The sequence below is a fragment of the Corvus hawaiiensis genome, chromosome 9, assembly GCF_020740725.1.
Source record: "Corvus hawaiiensis isolate bCorHaw1 chromosome 9, bCorHaw1.pri.cur, whole genome shotgun sequence".
Classification (NCBI taxonomy): domain Eukaryota; kingdom Metazoa; phylum Chordata; class Aves; order Passeriformes; family Corvidae; genus Corvus; species Corvus hawaiiensis.
In genome coordinates, this window is record NC_063221.1 from 3,820,693 (window position 1) to 3,843,904 (window position 23,212).

Consider the following 23,212-nt stretch of genomic DNA (forward strand, 5'->3'; position numbering starts at 1 on the left):
ATAAAAGAGAAATGAAATGGAGCAAATCAGGGCAGAGCAATGTGGAAGAGCCTGTATGGCCAGGAAGCCAATCGAGCACAGACAATACAGCTGCCACAGAGACAGTAAAGGCCTGAAAAGAGAGCCCCATCCCTGTGGGGTATGCCCAGCCCCCGCCCTGGAGGGAGGCCTGCTGAGATAAGGAGAGTGCCTAAACCTCCCAGCAAGACTCCCTGGAAAGGGAGCTACTCCAGTTATGGCGAGAAAAGACAGACCCAGAATCCTCTGGGAGACCCTATGCAGATCCTTTGTAACCCATTGGCCTTTACCCTCTGACACCCACGCCCTGTATCCCTACAAAGGGGATATCACAGGGCCCTCTACCCCTGTGAGCCGGGAGATGCTTGTCCCTGGCCTCCCTTTGTCGAGTGCAGACCAATAAAGCTACCTCGTGTGGAACAGCTACACGGGCCTGTCGTCTCTCTCTCCCAGGTCTGGCCTGGAGGCTGCCCTGCAGAGCTGAGCTGGAATCACGAGCTGACAATCACTAAAGAGCTGACAGCCTCTGCACGGGCCCTCCTGGCCAGCAGCTGAGGGAAGACACCGGGCCCCGGGAAGGCGATTCCTTTCGGGACCATCTCTCCAGACCGGTCACAGCTTCCTCAGTCAGAGCTACTGACCCCAACCAGCTGCAATACATCCCTGTGAAGGCGATGGAATTTTTTCCAGCAGCAAAGTCTTGGTGTGTGTGTCACTGAGTGATTTTTTCAGGAGCCAGGCACGCAGCCAAGGGTGCTATACCCAGCTCATTGCCTTTGCACGTGCAGGGAACCGAGAGCAGTGCAACAGCCTGAGGACATTCCCAACTCACCATCCCCCTTCCCACTCAGGTACCTCCTGGAGAGCTGAGCCCCGGGCTGGAAACTCTGTTCCAAAAGAGGAGAGAGCAGGATCGTTCATATCCAGACTTGACAGCTGGAAGCAAGGTTGCAAGCTTGGGTTACAGAAAAATCCTATAGTAAGAACAGAAGTTAATCTGCAGAATGCTGTTGGCTGAGAGTAGTGTTATTACTACTACTACTACTGTCTTAGTTCTACAGTAGGATGGGAGCTTCAGACAAGGTTTTTCAGGGAGACCCTCCTATCACGAAGTGCAGAAGCAACCCTCCCAGCTCCCTAAACTCTTTCTCAGAGAACACTTTGGGAGCAGCTGGATCCAGTCCTGGTCCCACACTTGTCTAAAAGAGCCTACAGGTGTAATCGAGGCTCTTTACAACTTTGTCCTGCAGTATTAAGGATGGGACCCCAAATATATTTATATCAATTTAATAAATGATTTATTTAAAATTGTGATGATAATGATTAGACTAAGATATCTTAATCAGAATTATTTACACAGTACAGGCAGCTGTAACTAATACGGTGCCTTATTTATTGAAGCAATGACATCAAAGCTAGAAGAACAGTTATTAGGTAGAGATTGATGTCACTCCCCCATCCCAGTGACCAAATCTCTTTCCTCACCCTCAAGGAGTGACCTTGAGGATGTCCCCACTCCAGGGAGGAATCTCCACACACTCCCAGAAGGGGGTGTTAGAAGATCTTCCCATTAAAAAGTGGGGCTGGGCTTTGACGGCATAAAGTGACTGATGTCAGATGTCCCCAAGCTGGGTCAGATCAGTTGTCAGCCCTGTCACCTGTTGGTTCCTCTGTCAGGATCTCAGAAACCACTCCTCTAAGTCAGGAAGCAGTCTGTCAGGAAAGCACGTTCTGCCATAATCCAACTTTATGACTACATGGAAAGAAGGTTCTGAATCACATTTGTACAGTCAAACCAAGTATCCGGTAAGATCATATATTCACTTTTTAAAATCCATTCTCTCTCCAAAGGGTACATTTCTAATAGTCACACAAGAAAATTTTCACACATTCAAAAATAGAGTCCAAACTAATTATTTGATTAAAATTACACACAAGTAAAAATCAATTTATATGGCCTACTGTCTTACTGTCATTTATCAACTGTGCTCTGTTTTCTGCCCTCTAAGTGATAATGCTTTACTGATTGCAAGAAATTACCTGCTTTGGATCATGTCGGAGTCCCAGCATTAAAATCCAGAAATCTGATCGAGAGCTCTGCATTTTTCCTTTTCTTTGACAGACTTCATCATACCCCATTTGCCTCTTTCCCTTTATGTGTTCGACCTATAGCTGTAATCTTCAGTTAATGAAAGAAGTTCAAAGAAAAGTTAATAACAGCATTCTGGAACTATTAATTAAAATCTGAAGTATCCCACCTTGGCTTGAATGTCTCCCCATATTTCTAAAGGCAAATAATGATACTGAGATCCAAAGTAATCCATCCTCAATGACTACCACTCCTTGTCATTTGATTGCCTCGATACAGCAGATAAATTCTAATGGCTGCAGTCCAATTTGAGGCATATGAGTGTGAAGAGCACAGTAATAATAAAACCTATTGACTCAGAATGGCTCTGCATGTGCAAGTGACTGCAAGGGAGAGCTCTCCTTCCACTCTTAACAGAGGCAAGGAGGCTCCATTTCTGCATCCAGGGCTGTAATTATAAAATAATTAGAAATAATCTACAGGTACCTAGAAATAGAGCTTAATACCAGGGATAGGTATATAAATGCCAAATATATGGGCTCTAAGCTGATTAGCCATGGATTTCCCTGAAAGGCAATTTAAATCAACAGGAGCAGGCTCAGTGCAGAGGAACTTCAGTTCAGACAAACTTACACGTTCATTAATAATTCCATCTTTCTAAATGAGCTGCCACAATTTTCTCTTTGTCTAAAACACATATCTAATAATTATAACTGAAATTAATGTAAACCAAAATCAAGGACAAATGGCAGAGAGGACAAGCAAGCAAAACAAAAATATCACGGTGTGAAATGATGCAAATCAAAACAACTTATTAACAGAATTACCCCCCATCCCCCCCAAAAAAAGGTTAACCAACACTGAAAAGCTTTTATCTTCACTCTACATGGAAATCAGCTCTAAAATCCCTCTTGCAACAGAAAGAGTGCAGCTGTGGCAATCCCACCGCACATTAAACTGTCTCTTTCTGAAATTCCCTGCTCCCCAAGGTAAGTGATCCCCAGAGAGGCAATCTCAAATTATGGCTGATGTAAAAGTCAATGGATTTGGAAGGGGCCATTCTCTTTCCATCAGGATAAATTAAAGACATAGTTTCAAAGGAAAGGAAAGGAAAGGAAAGGATCCGACCTGCTGCCTATGGAAAGGCCTCATGCATATTCAAAGCTGTGCTGCACCACAGCCTTCACTAGCCTGGTCCTTCCAGCTCTTCCCTCTTTGGCTTTGGAACAGCCACAATTCCTGCTGTGTTTCAGTCTTTGCGTGGGCCATGACTCAAAGCTAAATGAAGAATCCTCAGGAATTATCCCTCTGGCTTCTCGGCTGAGGATGCTTTAATATGACGGCCAGGTTGGGGTCTGTGGCTGAGACCAAGGAAGCCATGACCGCTCCAGAGAGAGTGTCCCACAAGAGACAGTCTTCCAGAGGTCTGCGGCAATCCCTCAGCTGCCAGGGATGCCTTTGCAGGGGGTTGTGGGGTATGCCCAGCCCTTGCCCTGGAGGGATCTCTGCTGAGATAAGAGATTTCGCAATCGCCCAACAGGACTCCCTGGAAAGGCAACCACTGTGGTCATGGCGAGGAAAGGCAAACCCACAATCCTTTAGGACACACTATGCAGATTTCGTCGTAACCCATTGGTCTGTTCCCATCCCAGACCCTCTGTACTGTAACCCATTGGCCCTTACTGATCCCCTGTATCCCTATAAAAGCAAGCTCTATGGGCCCCTGTGGGAGACAGGGAGAGGGTTCTCGCCCCTGGCTTTCCCCTTTGCCGGAGGGGACCCACAATAAAGCTACCTTCCTGCGGAACCAGCCACACGGGCCTTCTCGTCTCTCTCTCTGGTCTGGTTTGGCCTAGAGGCTGCCCTGCAGAGCTGAGCTGGAATCACGAGCTGATATCACTAAAGAGCTGACAGCTTCTGCAAGGGCTCCTCTGCCAGCAGCTGAGAGGAAGACACTGGACCCCGGGAAGGCGATTCCTTTCGGGACCATCTCCCCGGACCGGTCACCTCTTCCTGAGTCAGAGCCGCTGACCCCCCCTTCTCCAGCTGTAATAGGGGGTTGCCTGTCTCAGCAGGCTGTCAGCTCTTTAGTGATTCAGCGAGAGAGATTTCAGCTCTCATTCTGCGAAGCAAATCCCAGGCTGGACCAGGAGGAGGGAGACCTTTAGCAGTTCCGCATGAGGCAGCTTTATTAGTCTGCACCCCTGTGAAGGGGAGACTAGGGACAAGTTCCCCGAACTAAAAGGGGCAGAGGGCTAGATCTTATAAGGATACAAGGGTGAGTGTGAGAGGGTAGTAGCTAATGGGTTACAAGGAATCTACATAGGGTCTCCCAAAGGATAATGGTTCTTGTTTTCTTTAACCGAAGTGCTGCCTTTTCTAAAGGGATTCTGCTGGGAGGTTATGCAATCACCTTATCAGCAGGCCTCCCTCCAGGGCAGGGGCTGGGTATTCCCCACACTTTAACTTCAGTTAAGGCTCTTGGCATCAAAATAAGCATTTTTGTCTTTCCAGAGGTGTAAGCACATCCTGGGGTTCCACAGACATCCCAGGGACAGGGGCTCAGGCCACTTCAGGGACACCAGCTATTCCAGGTTCCAAGGAAACATCTGGGAAGTGTCTCCTCTAGATCCACCGTAGGGAAACTGTGTGGAAACCTCAGGGCACACAAATTCAGTGTTTCCCCCCGTTTAAACCTGAATGCTTTCCAAGTCTGTATTGTTGGGATATGAGCTCTAAGGCTCCAGAATACAATCTGGATTTCAAACTCCTAGTAAGTTTTCATGGTATTAGCTCCAGTACCCTGGTGTAAATTTTATCTCCGATATCCTTATTCTTCCTCCCCACATCCCTGCAGCTGTAGCTGAACACAGGATTTCCATTCACTTTTGGCCATAATCTGCCCTGAATCACTCTTCCCTCTGCAACATTCCACTGTCAGAAGGCTGCAAATTAATTTGGGATTAAAGCCATTGTAAAATCCAGCACTGCTACATAAACCCACAACCTATTGAAGAGACAGCAGGTTTGTCAATTATTAATCATCATTTTCAGTCTCCTGGGAGCAGGAAATAAGGCCATTTTCTGGGCGGAGGGGAAGGGTTCCTATTTGTTGTCCTTTCATTTTTCCTTCCCTTAGAAAAGCTCCCTTACTGAAAGCCTAAACAAAATTTTTTACCTTTTCTGATGCCTCAATAGATCAGTGTCCCTGTATCTACCAAGCCTGATAAATTCTTTTACTCTGTGCTCCACTCTTGAGTGCTGGAAGGGCTTTGGGCAGCATGGCCAATTAGGCCACTGCAAGAAAGGGCTCTTTGCCAGGAGCAGAGAGGAAAGATCAGGCGCCAGGAGGAAACCCTGAGCCTCCCTACACAGGGTCAGCTCAGGCTGCCCTCCTTATCTCCATAAACCTCTCTAAAATCCCTGCTTCTTTTCTCAGCCCAAATAGGCAGAGAAAAAGTGGTTTGTCCAGTCTGGAAACTGGCTCCTGTCTCCAGTAAAACGGCTCCGGCAGCCCATCTGGGTTAGCCCAAGGACACAATAAGCTACTTTCAGAGCATTTCCTAGCCTCAAAAATATTTCTGGATGCTGCTTCTCCTTGCATGTAACTGTTCCCCTGTGTTAATGCATATGCCAATTTAATGAGGTCTCCATTAAGCCTTGAATTTCCTTAACTTGCACGCTGGGATAGGCACCACACTTGCCAAAGCTCTCCTGGCAGATTTAGAAAAATTTTTAAAACTAGGAGGTGGGTCTGTGTTCATTCACGTCAATAAAAACCTGCTCAAAAATTGAGTGAAGAATTTAGAATAACAGGATCCCAAAATGGTTTGTTTCAGAAGGAACCTTAAAGCCCATCCAGTGCCACCCCCCGCCATGGGCAGGGACACCTTCCACTAGCCCAGGCTGCTCCAAGCCCCATCCAACCTGGCCTTGGACACTGCCAGGGATCCACGGGCAGCCACAGCTTCTCTGGACACCCCATGCCAGGGCCTCCCCACCCTCCCAGGGAACAATTCCCTCCCAATATCCATCTAAACCTCCTCTGCTCTACTGGAATATTCACCATTATTTCCTCTTGTAATTTCCCAATTAACATTGGAGCTACGTCAACATTTCAGCCATGCTTGAAATTCTCTTCCAACAGCTCATCTCTGGAGTTTTTTCCTTTGCCTCCTGAACCATCTGAGTTCTCCTGTGGTTTACTCTGCATTATAAAGGGGCAAATGATGGAATTCTTAACTGTGGTGGAAGGAAACCCCTTTTCCCAATGAGCCCAGGATTTTCACATCCCAAGTCTTGATCCTAAACTTGGTGTTGCCCATGTTCCTTGTGCAAGAGCCTCTGCATTTTTCAGTGGGCCCTCTGTGCTGATTTTAGAAGGGAATTCTCGGCTGAGTGTGCAATTATCACACGTAATAGACACCAACAAAACGATGCTCTTGGATTGTTTTGAACACTTTCCACAATTCTTTCTCATTTGTAATTCTTTCTAAAGACATTTCAGCCTGCAGCAATGCCTTCTACAACTCTAGCACGGTGCCTGATGTGAAAACACACTTTTAAAAAGCTGTGGCACATCCACGGCTTCCATTGGCAGTGGCTGATTTGTCACTGCGAGGAGCTGTGTGACAGCTCTGTCACCGCACTCTTTACACACTCCTGTCCCCGCCGGTTCCAGCTGGTTCCAGCCGGTTTGCAGCTGGTTCTGAGCCCCCTGCCCCGCTGTCCGAGTGCCGGGTGCTCAGCCTCGGCCTCCTCCGTGCAGGGGCGCAGCTGCGAGGCACGGGCAGCCCCGCAGGAAGCTGAGGAGCACCGTGACTCCTGTGCTGGCCCTGGCGCGCAGGCGGCAGCAGCAGAGAGCCGGGCAGCGGCCCCGCACAGCCCCAGGGGCTGCGGGCAGGCTCTGCTGCACTCGCTGCGGCGCGGCTCCCGGGCCATGCTGAGCAGGGTGGCGGCTGTGATCCGGCGACGCGGCCAGCAGCCGGGGACACAGCGGCACCTGGACCAGGGCACGGGCTCAGGGACGGCGGCAGCAGCCCCTGCAGAAAATGGGGAGCAGCCTTTGTACAAGCTGCGGGCAGACCGGCTAATCCAGAGACTGCCAGAGAGCCCCAGCAGGCGGCAAAGAGGGAGCACTGAGGAAGAGAGGGCCCCCAGGCCCCTCCCGCACCAGGCAGGGGCAGAGCAGGGGAACCTCCACCCGTGCACCAAGCAGGGCCCAGCTAAACCCCGCAGGACCCTTCACAAGAGGCCAAAGACCATAGGCCCATTCCCGTTAGATCCCTGCCGCATTCCCAGCCCCTCGCTCTGCCAGCTGGAAGAGCAGGGCCTGCAGGAAGGGTCAGCAGCGATGGCACTCTGCAAAGAGCCAGGGAGTGAGGAGAAGAGCAACATCAGCGTCGAAACCATCTGGGTCAACCCTCTCTACCCGGCACTCTTGGTGGAGCCCGGCTTGCTGCAGGCAGAAGAGGCAGACGCTGACCTGCCCAGCACATCTCCTGCCCCAGCAGCTCCCACGGACACCCAGCCAGCAGCTGCTGCCCTGGCTGGAGCTCCAGAGTGCCACGTGAGTCCCACTGGCCAGGCACAAGAGGCGGCAAAGACAGCAGCTTCTGCTGCCTCTGGTGCACAGGCGGCAGCAGCAGAGAGCCGGGCAGCGGCCCTTCACAGCCCCTGCTGCCCCCCCAGCCCACTGGCCAGGCAGCGGGAAGATATCGCAGGGTCAGCAGTGGTACAGGGCGAGGAGGGGTCCTGCTCCAAGGAGCTCAGCTCTGCCTGCAGTGGGTCAAGCCTGTCCACAGAGTGGGCTGAGGACAAAGAGCTGAGGTACAGCACTGAGGAGGAGAGCACCTCAGGGTCCCTGTCATCCGAGTCATGGCTAGAAGACACAGAGGTCTGCAGGCTGGCTGTGGAAGTGAGCGGCGTAGTGCCCCTCCCACGTGAAGCCTGGGCAGAAGACCAAGAGCTGAGCTGGAGTAGTGATGAAGAGAGTGCCTCAGGGTCCCTCGTATGCAAGTCACGGGCAGAATCCTGCACAACCACAGACGATGGTCTGGATCAGCCGCAGGAAACCCTGATCTGCCCATATAATGTGAAACCCCTGCTCTATAACGGGCACAGGCACAGAATCAGAAGAAGGAAGCCTGTCCCAAATAGAAGAGGCAGGGAGAGGTTTCAGGGAACTGGAGGCTGACACGGGGACCACTCGGAGGGAGGAGGAATTACTGAAGAGGGACAGGCAGTTGTTTGAGTGTCTGCAAGGCCTGCGCTCAGCTGCAGCCGTCCCCGTGCAGCGGCCGTCCCCCTTCAGGAGGGCGCTCAGGGCCCTGCGCAGGGCGTTCCGGAGCCTCAGATGCCTCATTCCGCTGCTCCAGCCGTAGAGGCCGTCCCACCATGGCTCCATGCTGCCAATGGAACCACACCCACAGAGGCAAAGCAAGACCCACAGCAAGTCAGGATCCTGGTGACAGTAACCCTGACTAAGACATCGACATCTCCTACAGTGACCTGGACGAGACGATCGAGGGCACCCTCAGTCATTTGGCAGATAACACCAAGCTCAGTGGCAGTGTCGATCTGCTGGAGGGCCAGGAGGCTCCTGACTGAGGTGCCATTGTAGCTGCTGCCCCAAGGATTGGAGGAGCAAAACTCCTCCACTAGGAGAATTAAGAGAGTTCAATTCTGTAGGGGAAGTTAGGGGTAGATGTTCCTAGTGCTCTCTACTAGAATTTTAGATAAGAGGATATAGAAGTGTTAATATAGCTACTGCCTCAAGAATGTGAGGACTAAAGATAGAAGAATTAAGAGAGTTAAATTCTGTAGGTGAAAGTAGGGGCAGATAGTAGTGCTCCCTGCTAGTATTTAAGATAACAGGATAAGGGCCCTCTCATGGCTTCTGTTCCTGTTTAATTAATAAATTACAAGCTGGGGCTCAGCACAGGCAGTAACATAAGAAAGACAAGTGCTGAAGCTAGAGAGCTGTGAAGCTTTAAACTGGACATTAAATTGCAAAGAAAAGGAGTAGGAAGCTCTTTTTGTTTCTGAGAAATAATCTTATTCAGCACTTGGTCTGGAATATGTTCCTCTGTACACTAGTTTGAAAACAAAACAGTTGAGGCACCAAGTAAGAGTAACAATTTAATAGGGAAAGTAAAGAAAAGGGGAAAAAAAACCAAAAGAAAACACTGGTTCAAAGTGACAGAGTCAGGATACAACCTGACACCCTGTCAGTCAGGGTGGTGGTAGCAGTCTGATAAAATGGTGGCTGCAGTTGTCCTGAAATGGTGGATGTGGTTCTGTTGAAGCAGTGATCCTGTAGAAAGGGTCTGCTTTTCCTCAGAAGGTCCAATGGTGGCTATGTAGCTCCTGTCCTCTGGAAATCCAGTGGAAAGGGTGTCTGTGGTATTTGGAATCTCAGATTAAATGCAGCATGGAACGCTTGGTTCCTCCCTCTGGGTGGACCCATCTCACAATGGGATGCTGAGTCATGAGGCCAGGCATTGATGGGCTCATTAACAGAAGCTAGTCCAAAGGGAGGAAGCAAGGAAACACTGCCCCACCTGGTTTCAACAGCTCGTGAGAATAGAATGTACTTGTGAGGAATGAGACAACTCTTGGTTCTTAATTAAAATAATTAAAAACAATTTGTTAAAAGAACAATCAGCAAAAAATCCCAAAAACCTGCAAGTACAAAAGAATTGTAAAGCCAAAAAAACCACGGGTCTGCAGTGATTAGAGACCTTGTTGTCCGAACCGGCTCAAAAGTCCCAAAGCAGAGACCTTACAACGCTGGGGTGACTTCAGCTCGCCCAAAGTCAGAATGTTAAACTACCTTTTGAAAGAGGTGCTCCCAGCATCAGGCTTCGTCAGCAGCTCATCTGAGGGGAAAATGGCACCTCTGAGCTGGTGTCCAGCAGTTTTATAAAGTCTGGGTCTCGCCCATGAGCGCCCAGTGTCCAGCCTCCATGGTGCTGGATGATTGGTGGTGTCTTGAGGTGAGGTAATCTCAGTTGGCCAATGGCTCGTTGTTATTTAGGGGAAAGATGTCATTGGCTCCAAAGGCAGGAAAAGTCCTCATTAATATTCCAGGTTGCCATGGTGCTGAGTTGCAGGCCAATGGCCAGGTTCTACAAATAGCTCCCTGTCAGATAGAAGGTCTCCTTTTTGGCAAAGCTTAAAACTCACTCAAAACTTACAAAGGTTAAGAACACTTGGTAAAAGGTTTAAAGCTGGGCTTTAAGTATCTCAGAGAACTCTTAAAAACAGGGTAATTAATTTGGACACATACAGGAATTAAGACATTGTGGCTTTTTACACTTTAGGGACTAAAAAGGGGAACAAACTTGTGGAACTTTATTAACAAGGGATTTTTAACGAGGAATTATGTAAAACACTTTAATCAACTAATCAGGGGAATAACTTTGGAACTTAGTAACTCTTAACTGGCTTGATGGGTAATTTGAATAAACAATAATTAAACAATTAACAATTAAAAGTTGAAAACACTTAATATGCAAAGGCCGACACTCCATTTCATGTATGACATACTGCAATCCAGGACACTGTGGAATATGTTCCTTAGGCAGTGGAGCTGTAGCTCAGAACACGTTAGATGTAGATAAGATGCTTTCCTTGAAATAAAATGATTGAATAAAGTGATTGAATTGATAAATCAGAAGTGCTTGTTGTTTTCATTGCGCTGCGGTCGTTGATCTGGGGGGAAATGCTGAAGCCCGAAGCCTTTTGGTTCTGGGGCGTTGCAGGGTGTGCTGGGTGGGGCAGAGGAGAAAGGCGCTGCCTGGGCCGGGAGGGATGCGGGGACCGCAAGTCCTTCTGACTCCTGGGGCACAGGGCGGTTGTTTGATGCAAAAGCCCCTTTTTTGGGTGCAGTTCTCCTCGCCAAGAGCTGCCCTGGTGCAGGGATGATTGTGTAGGATCTCTGCAGGAAGGAGTGCTCTCAGCCATGGCAAGGAGATGTGGCACAAGTCCCTGTTGTGCAGGGGAGCAGCTCCCAGGCCGTTTTGTGGAACTCCTTGTGAGGCACACAGGCATTTTGCTGCCAGGACATTGGATCCCACTCGCTGGGGCAGGTGCCCCCAGAGGTGCTGCAGCACTAAAATGCAGTTGCCAGTGCAGCTCTTGCTGCCTCGGTGAAAATCTCCTGAGACAAGGAGCCTGGCAGGACACGTGCTTGGCAACAGCCAGTGTGCAGCTGAAACCTCCAGGATGGCCCAGAGTGCCACGCTGGACACTGCCTGTCCTTGGGGTTCAGAGCAAAGCAGATGCTTGGTGTGTCTGTGCAGTGTGCGGCTCCTGCTTGCTCCCAAATGAGCAATTGCCAGGAGATGTGTGCAGAGCTGCCTGGGCTCCCTGAGCAGGCCTGGCAGGGGCTGCAGCACGTGGGGTGGCAACGCAGCCTTTCGAGGCTCTGAATGTCTTGGTGCTCGCCCAGAGGGGGAATGGTGTGGGCTGAAAGGCTCCGTGTTTGCCAGGCTGTTGCAAAGGAAAAGAGAGAATCCTCCTAAACTCAGGCAAAGGGGACCTGCAGCCCACTGAGGCGGCTGCTGAGCACCTCCTGCACCAATCCAGTGCTAAGGAGCGGAGTCCCAGAATCCCAGAATCCCGAACTGGTTTGGGATGGAAAGGACCTTAAAGCCCATCCAGTTCCACCCCCTGCCATGGGCAGGGACACATTCCACTAGCCCAGGCTGCTCCAAGCCCTTTGCAGCCTGGCCTTGGACACTTCCAGGGATCCAGGAGCAGTCAGAGGTTCTCTGGGCACCCTGTGCCAGGGCCTCACCACCCTCACAGGAGCAGTTCCTTCCTGATAGGCCATCTAACCTGTGAGAAACAAGACAACTCTTAGAAGAATTAAAATTTATTTATTAAAACAGAAAAATTGAAAAATTATAAAAATCAGGATAATATCAAAATTTGGGATCCTAGTGGCTCAAGAGGTATTTCCGGGAACGCAGGGATTAGAGATCTTTGGGCTTAGACAGCACTGGACCTCCGGTGGAAAACTTGCAGTGCTGGGCTGACTTTTAGCTAACCCAAAAATCGGAGAAAAATTATTGAAGGCTCCTAAATAGCAGCAAGGCTTAAGTACCCAGCACTGGCACCCACGACAGCTAAATCTGCAGTGGTCTGCCCCTGCTCTGAGGCTGACTTGCTATTTTATAGTGCCCTTGCTCCACCCCAGTCCGCCCACGGACCGCCCATGGCACACCCCTTTGGTCCTAAGTGATTGGTGCTTCCCTTTTGACAGATTATCTCTGTCTACCAATAGCTCATCGTTGTCAGGGGGGTAGTAGCAGCTGGAGTAAGAATGGTAACATGTCCTTATTAAGCTTCAGGTTGCCATGGAGCTTACTTACAGACCAACGGCTAAAGGTCTAAAACTGGCTGTTGGCTGTTAGAAACTGGGGTTTGGAGCTGGTTCTGAGCAAAGTAGAAACCCTTAAAATAAATATTAAAATACATCCAACACATCTTAAAACATTTGCAAAAGTATACAGAGAACATGAGAAAAACAACTTTTTTTAAAGTTGGAAAGGGAATTTTAACTGGGACACTTTTAACTAGGGGATTTTAACTGGAACTGGTGCAGATAAACTGCTTTGAACAAGTGAAAACACTAATAGCAGAACTTGATATTTGTACCTGGACTGATGGGTGAACATTAACACTCAATTAAAGTTGTGTAACCCAAAATTAACTAATCAAAACACTTAACATGCAAAGACCAAGCTAATTAGGGAGTTCATGTATGGCATAACCCTACTCTCTTCTTCTCTGAATGAGGTACCCGAAGGGCAGAAAATGACAACTAAAAGAATCCCCTTAAGCAATCCCTTCACACAACCTTTTGGGTGTCTTGTAAGGGGAAAAAAAAAGGAAATGGATAGTTGGGGGCAGTTTTCCAGACCTGAAGTGGAAGGAAGAGAACATACCAAAATTTTATCTGTTCCCTGGAGAGAAAAAATGCAGTCTGACTGTCTTATTCTCCCCAGGTCTGAACTCTGACTCTCCTAAAAGCATAAACTCTTTGCCACAGTTTCAGATGTATTTGTATCCAAGGAAGCTACTGCTGCTGCTGCTTAACTTTACCTAAATAAACATCTATTGCAGGGAGGAATTAGAGTATGGCAAGTATTCCTTCATAGGCAAGAAAATCAGCCTTTCAGCTTCATTTTTGATACCTCTTCAAGCCTTCAAAATGGAATGTTTTTATTTTTCACAGCTGTGAGTCTGGGGTGAGTCACCCTCCAGTAGTTCTACCCCTTCTCATCCTCACCTGGAGCACAATGATGCCTTTCTGTCCTGTTCACACACTGTGGGCAGGAGCTTCCTGAAGATGAAAAACAATCAGAAAATGTTATTGCCCTTTACATTATTTTCCCAGCTGAGCCATATCTATTAAAGCTGCTGTTCATTTACTCGCAATGAGAGTTCTCTCTTCCTTTTGTCAGAGAACTCACCAATCTTGCTTCCACTGGATTGCAGATCTCCCATCAGCTTCCCTGGGACCTGGACGACTTCTCTGCCTTTATGGAAACTGAAAGCAATCATTACCAAGCAGAACAGGATGGTGTTTTGAAGGAATTACAGTGGGTGCCACATTTGTTTTCATGGATGAAAAGGAAGTCCCACTCGAGGAGGGAAACAGCAATCTATGCATATCTTTAATGTAAAAACCAAGAGCTCTGGAGAAAAATTTTGCAGGAAACAAATCTGGTTGGAAAAAGGAGCTAATCTTAATATTACCACAGGACCAAGCTGCAGAAATGTACCTGGAGATACGGCAGCAGGGCAGGCTGAGAAGACTGAATTCCTTAGGAAATGTTCTGTAATATGCTGGAATTGGATATGAGACAGCAGCTGAAATTAAAAAAAAACAAAAAAACCCCAGGTTTTATCTTTGAAATAACTCTGGGATTTGTGGCTGCAATAAACAGTAAATACTTTTACATTTTTGTTTATTTTTAATTCCAGTCTAGGTAAGCCCATCTGAAGCAGTTGAGCCTGGTCAAGCTGTAGATTTTCACTTGGATCCAATTCCAAAACTCCAGATTCAAGGCAGGTCCCAAACTGAGGTTGAGTTTCACCCATTACAATGTTAAAGAGAATGTGCAAAAATACCCCCACAGGTCATAACGAGCTGTGTGAAAACCACATTATTCCATGGCCTTTGATCAAAATTTGGTGAGGCTCAGAGGTGAGATCTCTACAGAGACAACTGAGAGAGAGATCTATAGACTCCTGTTTAGGATTTCTCTGTGACATGAAATCAAAGGAAATAAAGAACAATAAATATGCCTGACACACCTATGTACTGTATGTGAAAATTATTCCACTCCTGGGGTGGTTGGTTTTGGTTCGATAATTCAGGTTTATTCTTTAGCAGCATGTCCTCAGAAGAAAATCTCTGGTTTGATTTGTGTATGTGCCTGTGCAATTTGCAGAGGATTGTTGTTGTTGTTGTTGTTGTTACACAGAGTTTAATTTTCAAGATTTTTTTTCCTTTATTTTTTCCCTTATTATTCTCACTCTCCACTCTCAGGCCCACAAGCTAAAAAAAACCCCACAGACAACACAATTAGGCAAAGAACAGGAAAACTCTTCAACATCTGCTCTTGCCCAAACAGGAGAATTTATCTAAAACAAAGGTAAAATAAATTATGTTATGTTTCTATTTTCACTTGAGAAAGGGTTTCTGCAGATCCTAGTTTCTGCACTTATTCGGAACTCTCCATATTTGCATAGAAATTCTCTGCTCTGTACCTCTTTGGAAGTGATTTTTCTCTGTCTTACTCCTTGAAACACATCCCCTTACACACTCTTTTATTTATTTTTAACTCTTATGTTAAATGCTTTCATGAAATAACATTTTTCAACTTCATATAATTAGTAAGAATTTAAAATACTGGTTGTTCCTGAGCTACAGCATAACTTGTGCATTGGTTTCCCTTTCAATACTACTCCAAAATTAAATCCCTGGAATTAGAGACACAAATGTTATTATCAAAGTTCTTAAGCAGAATAATAAGGTGATACCAATAACGGTCTTTTCTACAAAGTAGAAAGAATTCTGTGTTGTGGGAATTTCACATGTACATAAAACCACTTTGGATTAAATATTTATCACTTTACAAGTAAAATTTGCTCACTGGGATTATAGAGAACAAGGCTCTTAATGGAAACTCTTAAGCATCCACACAAAGCAAAGCACACAAGAAATCAGCTAAGGCACTGCTGTAAGCGTCCCCAGTTCAGTGAAAAATTGTCCAGCCTACGTTGCCCAGACTGGAAAAAACATACAGGCACTTACTCTGTGCTTACACATCTTGAAACCCCAGAGGAATTCTTATATCCTTCAAGATTTTTGCCCTCCCTGTCTAAAACGGATTATTTTCAATAAATGGATCATATTAGAACCAGTGCCTTAGAAATGAGAGAGTTTATGGTGCTTTGTGAGCTGGTTCCCTCACTCCACAATTGTTCTTCATTATCCCTCAACTCCCAGCTGTATTGTGCTTCCCATAAAACTGACTGTATCCCCACACTATGAGAAGTGCCCTGGAAATAGCACTGGAGACTCTGTGAAACATCTCCCATAAATGACCTGGAGTCACTGCAGAAGAGCTTGAGAAGGTTGTTCTCCCCCTCAGTTCCTCACATCATCATCTTAATGGTAAGTACAGCACAAGAATTAAGTGAGGAGAGTTTTTGCTCCCAGCATTGGTGTGGGCAACCTGGCTCTGAGTGCAGCAGGTTTTTCCACTGCTTCTCCAGGAGTGATGTGAAGCACAGCACTGAGGAAGGAATAAACAGCAGCCAGGGAAGGGCAGTGTAACTAACGTATGTGGGGAAATAATGCCAGTGCTAAAAATAAGTGTGAGAAACAGTTCTCTGTGAGTCTGTAATTCTGAAGTAAACAACATTCTGTTTGTACTTGGAGCAGTGAAGTACAAGATGTCAAACACAGCTGAGCATCGGGGTGATTGTGGATCCTCATAATGACTGTGAAACACTACTGAAAATTCTGAGGGGACCAAACACCCTCCCCACCAAAAAAATCCCAAACCAGCCCTTATTGATTTAAAAAGTACAAGAATTCATTTCTCATTCCAGCTTTCCATAGAAAACTATTTCTAAGCCCAGAACAAAACAGGTGGATGGCTTAAGATTGGAAATCATAGAACGACAGCGTGGTTTGGGCTGGACCTTAAAGCCCATCCCAGTGCCACCCCTGCCATGGGCAGGGACACCTTCCACTAGCCCAGGCTGCTCCAAGCCTTGTCCAACCTGGCCTTGGACACTTGCAGGGATCCAGGGGCAGCCACAGCTTCTCTGGGCACCCTGTGCCAGGGCCTCCCCACCCTCCCAGGGAACAGTTCCTTCCCAGTATCCAACCAAAATTTCCTCTCTTTCAATTTGAACCCATTGTTCCTCATCCTGTCACTACAGCTCCTGATGAAATTTTGTGGTCAACTAAAAGCTCAGTTCAGATTTCCTACACCTGCAAAAAGCCTTACCGAGCCACCGAAATTCCCTGTTCAGGAACCCCAAGAACCATTTCATCTTCTTTACCCAGCTGATGATAGAACAGTAGGGAGTAGGTTGTTATTTAGTAGTTATTTGGGTGTTCACTGGAATCATGGAATCATTAAGGTGGGAAAAAGCTCTTCAAAGACCTTTGAGATCACGAAATCCAAATCTTTATTCCAGAACCACCCCCATGTTCACCATTAAACCAATTCCCCAAGTGCCAAGGACATCTAATCTGTCCCCATCCCCTGCAGAATGAGGTCAATTTAATTTTGGAGTCTGTATAAGGGATCATATCAAGTCATGGTCATCCCATGCAGGTTCCCCCTTTGCCACTACCTTCCCACTTTGGGTATTTCCACACCTAATGACCACAAAAGAAATTAATGTCTCGATGGCTCTGCTGTATAAAACACCAATAATTTGACTTTTCATTATCCTTTTGTTTAAAAAGAAATCCAGCCCAGGAAGCAGTGCAGCACAAAGGACACGCTGTCTCACTTCCCCTAGAATTTACATGGAATATTAAACAATGAAGAATTTTGGTAATTTATGCTCTTGACAGAGGTTGTAACAAGAACAAGAAATGGGAGAAACTAATTCTTCATATGGGAAACAGTAAAATTATAGTTCACTGTAATTGCTGCCTTAGATTTTAATTTTCTGGTTCCCTTGGGCTCCACAGTAGGAGAAACTGAAGGACCTCACAGAAGAATTAAAAAGGGATTTATATCAGTGAAAAAATTGACTCATAAATAGTTATAGATTATATTGCAAGTTCTCATCAGACCGGCTGAAACCAAAGCAGAGAGCCTAATTTAGCTTGTCAGAGGTTTTTAATAATGATCCTTTCAATTAAAAATCCAATAAATACATAATGGAAAACTTATATTGTTTTCAGTAAACAAAACTGTGGAGAGAGCTGATGGAAAAACAACACGCCAACCAAATCTCTTCTTCCCTCCTATCTGTTTTCTCTCCAATTTTACTCAGATTTGAGCTAAAATGCCCAAATAAAAAGTGTCACCACTGCACCATTATCCCAGAGAGTCAGGGAAATCTGTCTCCCTGCCTCCAGATAAGAGGGATGTGGGAATGTGTCCCTGCCAATGCTCAGCAACCACAGCACACAAAGCTGTTACTCTGCCTTTTGTTTCCAAAAGTGTAGGGTGTAGTGCTAGGAAACTCTTGGAACGAGTCCCCTCCTGTTAGGGCAGCATTTCTGTGCTCACACTGCACAGGTCTCACTTGCTCTGCAATCCACGATGTGGAAGAAGGGAAGGGAGTGAAATCAGTGAGACAACACCAAAAGTGAGACAACAGCTTGGAAATCCCGTATCAGAAAGCCTCTGCTTTGTCACTCTCTTCCTCACAGCAAGAAAACCCAGAAGTATTACCCAAAAGCTGTTAGGGTTGTTCAAACCCCTTCCCAAACACAGCCTGCAGTTCCCAGTGGAACGAAGCACCACTCACCTCAAGGAACACTCCTGTCACTTGTTGCCTCTCGAAGAGCACCGTGGCAATATCCCAAGGAAATTCAAAATAGGCACATCTTGCTGTGGGGCATTTCCACAAGTGCTCTGCCATGAAATGCTGCTTTGCCCACATCTTGGGGAGCTTGGTCTCCTCAGAAAGCAAAAGTAAAAAATGAAAAAATAATAAGGAAGTGATAACTGAGAAAGGACACATTTCTATTTTACTCTTATAAGGGACCAGATTCCTTGGCATTTTTAGCAAGAAAGAGTTTTATTTTAGTGGAAATTCATTCCATTTATCTGTTCTTTAGCAAAAGATGATCAGAGGGATGGAACACCTCTCCTATGAGGAAAGACTGAGACGATTGGGATTGTTCAGCCTGGAGAAGAGAAGGGTCTGATAACACCTTATGAGAACTTTCAGTGCCTGAAGAGCTGGGAAGGGACTTGGGACAAGGGCCGGAGTGACAGGACAAGGGGGAACGACTTCCCACCGACAGAGGGCAGGGTTGGATGGGATATTGGGAAGGAATCCTTCCCTGTGAGGGTGGAGAGGCCCTGGCACAGAGTGCCCAGAGAAGCTGTGGCTGCCCCTGGATCCCTGGAAGTGTCCGAGGCCAGGTTGGACAGGGCTTGGAGCAACCAAGTGGAAGGTGTCCCTGCCCGTGGCAGGGGGTGGAACAAGAGATTTCAGGTCCCTTCCATCCCAAACCATTCTGGGATTCTGAAGATAACTTGGCTCTTTCCCCCTACTCAGCTTTGAGCACTCATGGAAACAAAAAAAAACTCAGCTGTTGGGGAGAGCAAGGACTTCATTTAGACTGCCACAGCACAGGCTGGACAACACCTCTGCCATCTCAGAGTGGGACATTCCCCATGCCATTAGGAACAGAGCAGCAGGAGAAGCTGACAGGAAAAATGCATCCTTAAGCATGCAGGAGGAATTCCTCTCCTCCATGTCCTTTTCATGACAGTCCATCAGAGTTTGTCCCTGGCTGGGGACAGACACCTCCTGCAGCCATGGTGCTGCCTGATGGAAATAAACCCAGTCAGGAGCACTGGAGAAAGTATAGAAAACTTATTTCTTGCACTAAGAGAATGAGGATTTTTTTGGGGAGAAGGCAGATTTGTGGATAAAAACATGTTTTTCTCTCTCATGCTTGAGCTATCTGGGAAAATAGAGAAAGAGAATAATTTAGTTCTATCTTTACTAAATTTTCTTTTGTTTTTGCCTGAGGTTCCTGATGGTGTCTCTGCTTTTCCCATGTCTTTCTAATAAACCAGCAGAGTTTGCAATGTATTTTTTGTGTGTGGTGGATAAACCCACACTTTGTGAGGTTTCACAGGACCTCACACAGCTGAACCCATATTTTTGTACCTTATTACACAGCACCTTATATGCATAAAAAGCATGTTTTTCCCAGGTTTTTCTGAGTCATAGCCAGGCTAACCCAGAGGGGGTTTGGGCACAGCAGTTCCCTGCAGCTTTCTCTGTCTCTCTCCAAGAAAACACAGAGCTCATCTCCCTCTTCCTACCAAAATCTGCAGCAAATCTTAATTTTCAACCCAACAGCCTGGCTGAAAAATGCGCTTTCTGCAACACTGTTGTGCTTAAACCACACCAAGAATCAATTGTAATTAAAATAGAACAAAGAAAGGCACCAATACAAAGCTAAAAAAGCAAATCCACTCATTTTTCCAGAGTACTGAGGTGTGTTTACCTCAATCTAAGCACTGTCCCCAAATGGTCAGTCCTTCACTCGAAAAGTTGTCTACTCCCCAGTGCAAAGTCAGTGGCTGTTACCTGAGGAGCTGGAGCCAATAATTTTTACTATTCGATTTTTTATTCCAGACAGGATGGTTTGCCTTCAGCTGTGGACTTCTACACCCTTCATCTTCAAGGCTAAGTATCAGCACCAACAAAAAGAATGAAACTTATAGGCAAGATTTATAAGGATGAGCCTGATTAGGCCATTATTTCTACAGCATCCAGGTAGATTGGAATTATTTTCTGTAATACTTAAAACACCAGATCTTTTTTCATGTTTCAATTTGCACTGATATAAAAATGCTTTTTTTTTTCTTTCTTTTTTAAAGAAAGAAAACCCACTTTGTAAGTATTTTCCTGTTTCAAACAAATCCTTTTATCTAAGGGTGAGCCCAGGTTGTTACTTGAGATTGTTTGCATAAAATCTCATTAGCCTATTGATTCTCCTTCTAACACCTTAGGTAGTACTTCATTACCATGCAAATAGAGACAGGCTTTTTACATGTACCTTAATGCAGCACTGATTATTCTCCTTTCATAGCACCAGCAACAAAGCACCGTAATGAAAGTCATCAATAATTGTTCAACAGGTGAAAGAGATTAGAATCAAACAGAGCCTTTCTTATCAGCAGGAGCCTCCTTTTCCCCTCCAAAACACAAATTTGGCTGATTACCATTCTCAGGGATCTGTAAGGCTCCCAGTTTCATCTTTTCCTTCCACAAACAGGTACAATGCACTGCAGGGTGAAATATTTTGGAATTCAGAGTGAAATCCAGAACCCAAAGGAAGTTCAGCCCATCTCCGTGATGGCTCTGCAGCACCACCTCAGCTTTTAATTTAAACGCTTTTCGTGTGGAAGGTCCCTGCTTTAATGTGGCACACAGCTTGTGAGAAAGAGTAACAGAAAGTCATGAACAGTTTCTGTTGGAAAGGACCTCGAAGATCACCCCGTGACACCCCCTGCCATGGGCAGGGACACCTTCCACTAGCCCAGGCTGCTCCAAGCCCTGTCCAGCCTGGCCTTGGACACTGCCAGGGATCCAGGGGCAGTCACAGCTGCTCTGATCTGGATGATATTTAAGGTCCCATCCAGCCCAAAGCATTCTGTGATTCTGGAAAGTCATATTTGCAATATGGTGGCTACAAATCTACCTTAATTTTAACCCTAAGTGCCCCCCGGGATGTCAGCCAAGCATTTCTGGGACTGTTCTTGGGACAGAGTTGCAAGTGCAGAAACTCCAGCAGGGAATGAGGGAATGTTTGTTGGCAAACAGCCTCTGCTGGGATAGAATCACAGAACCCCAGAACATCCTGAGTGGGAAGAGACCCACAAGGATCATCAATCCAACCCCTGTCCCTGCACAGACACCCCAACAGTCCCACCCTGTGCATCCCTGGCAGCGGTGTCCAAACGCTCCTGGAGCTCTGGCAGCCTCGGGGCCGTGCCCATTCCCTGGAGAGCCTGGGCAGTGCCCAGCACCCTCTGGGGGAAGAACCTTTCCCTGATCTCCAGCCTGACCCTCCCTGACACAGCTCCAGCCATTCCCTGGGTCCTGTCCCTGGTCACAGAGAGCAGAGATTGGAGCTGTCCCTGGGCTGCCCCAAAGGTGGGGATGCAAAAGGTGTCCCTGCAGAAAGTGTAGCCCAAAGAAACCTGTGCTCTTCACAAAGAGCTCAGCAGAGACTTTGGTAAGGAGCAGGAAAGAAAACAGAGAGCAGAGGAAAAAAAAACCAAAAAATCCAACAAAGCAGATTTGAAAAGCAGCAAGATGCAACTGGCTTCATTGGAGCAAAAATGTCTTGAGAGGAAGCCCAGCATGAAGCAGGTAACCCACTCCACCTGACTGAGCACTGATTTTACTGCTTCTTCTTTTGTGTGATCACACCCAGGGGCTGCCTTTTCAGATACCACAAACACCATTGATAGAGGCAGGCACTACTCATGGGGTGAAATTTGTGCACAGCCAAAAACCAAAATCGCATCTTCTTCAACTCAGTCTGCATAAGGAACGAAGTGTAGCTGGCTACAAAACCTGCTGGGGTGATAATGCAAAACCTACAGTGACCAAGGTCCTCGGGAAGGGGGGCAGGCTCATCTCTGCTGTGACCAGGGACAGGACCCAGGGAATGGCTGGAGCTGGGCCAGGGAGGGTCAGGCTGGAGATCAGGGAAAGGTTCTTCCCCCAGAGGGTGCTGGGCACTGCCCAGGCTCTCCAGGGAATGGGCACGGCCCCGAGCTCCAGAAGCATTTGGACATCACTCCCAGGGATGCACAGGGTGGGACTGTTGGGGTGTTCTGAGCCAGAAGTTGGACCAGTGGTGCTTGAGGGTCCCTTCCAGCTCTGGAGATCCTGTGATTCCATGAACCAGGAGCAGAGGTGTGCACAGAAGAAATACAAGTATGAAATAAAAACGTTGGAAGCAGCCTTCAGCACTTTTTCCTTAACAAGCACAAACGCAGGCCCAGAGCAGCAGCAGCACTGGAAATGTGGCTGTGAGAGGCAGTAAAAGACACATCTTTTGGAGCAGAGTGATAAGTGGGGAAAAGAAAAAAAGTAAAATAAAAAATACCTGAGATTTTAAGTGAAGGAAGAACTTCCTACCTGTTTCTCCCAAAGTTAAGGGCAATGGGGTCTCCCATGCAGACAGAAAGGACTTGGCTGTTAAATTCTCCTGCAAAAAAAAAGAACCTGTAAGAAAGAAAACATGAAGTAACCAGCCAAATAAAGGAAGGGAAGTTTCACTTATATGTGCCTATAGTTTGTAGTCAATTGGGCCCAATTTCTGTAGCAATTGTGAGCTGAAAGCCAGAGCTTTACCATAATTCAGTTTGATTACTATTGTTGACTTTCTTTTCATTAGTTTTCCCAAGAACCAATAGAAAAAACCAAGAAGCTATTATCAAAAAGTCCAGCAAGGAGGGGAGGAGGAGGAGGAGGGAGTACATGAAATAACAAAAATCTAGATGTTCTGAGCAGAACCTCCTATTAGAAGGAAAGGGTTTATTCCACAGGCAAGTTTTACTCCATTGCCAAGAAATAACAAGTGAAGGAGCAAAAAATACTAAATGTAAGAAATTCTGTTCTGTCTTGTCAAAAGCAAAGCAAATTAATTGTGTAAGTATACATGTAATACTAATGATATTATACAGCTCAAGCAAAACCAGCTAATGAATCCCACTGCCTAAAAGTGCCTGCTTCAGTTATCAGCATTCTGGTCACAACTGCCACAATTTCCACTTGTGCTGTCAGGACAGAGAAGTGGCTTAAAAGAAAAATCAAAAGCCTTAGAAATGCATGTATAATATT

General features: G+C 46.6%; 1 long non-coding RNA gene across 8 annotated transcripts in view; it reads right to left on the reverse strand.

Moving 5' to 3' along the window:
• Positions 1-11,871: 11,871 nt before the first annotated feature.
• LOC125330453 overlaps positions 11,872-23,212 on the reverse strand; it is a 38,513-nt gene continuing 27,172 nt past the window's right edge. For 3 of the 8 annotated variants that reach the window (XR_007205536.1, XR_007205537.1, XR_007205535.1), the window contains exons 2-6: positions 22,508-22,577; positions 18,134-18,286; positions 13,903-13,990; positions 13,591-13,667; positions 12,467-13,460 (exon numbers count right to left, since the gene is read on the reverse strand). This is a non-coding gene — a long non-coding RNA (uncharacterized LOC125330453). Of the gene's footprint in view, positions 11,951-12,466; positions 13,461-13,590; positions 13,668-13,902; positions 13,991-18,133; positions 18,287-22,507; positions 22,595-23,212 lie in introns of those variants that run through there. The other 5 variants (XR_007205541.1, XR_007205540.1, XR_007205539.1 and 2 more) reach the window with 4 other exon arrangements.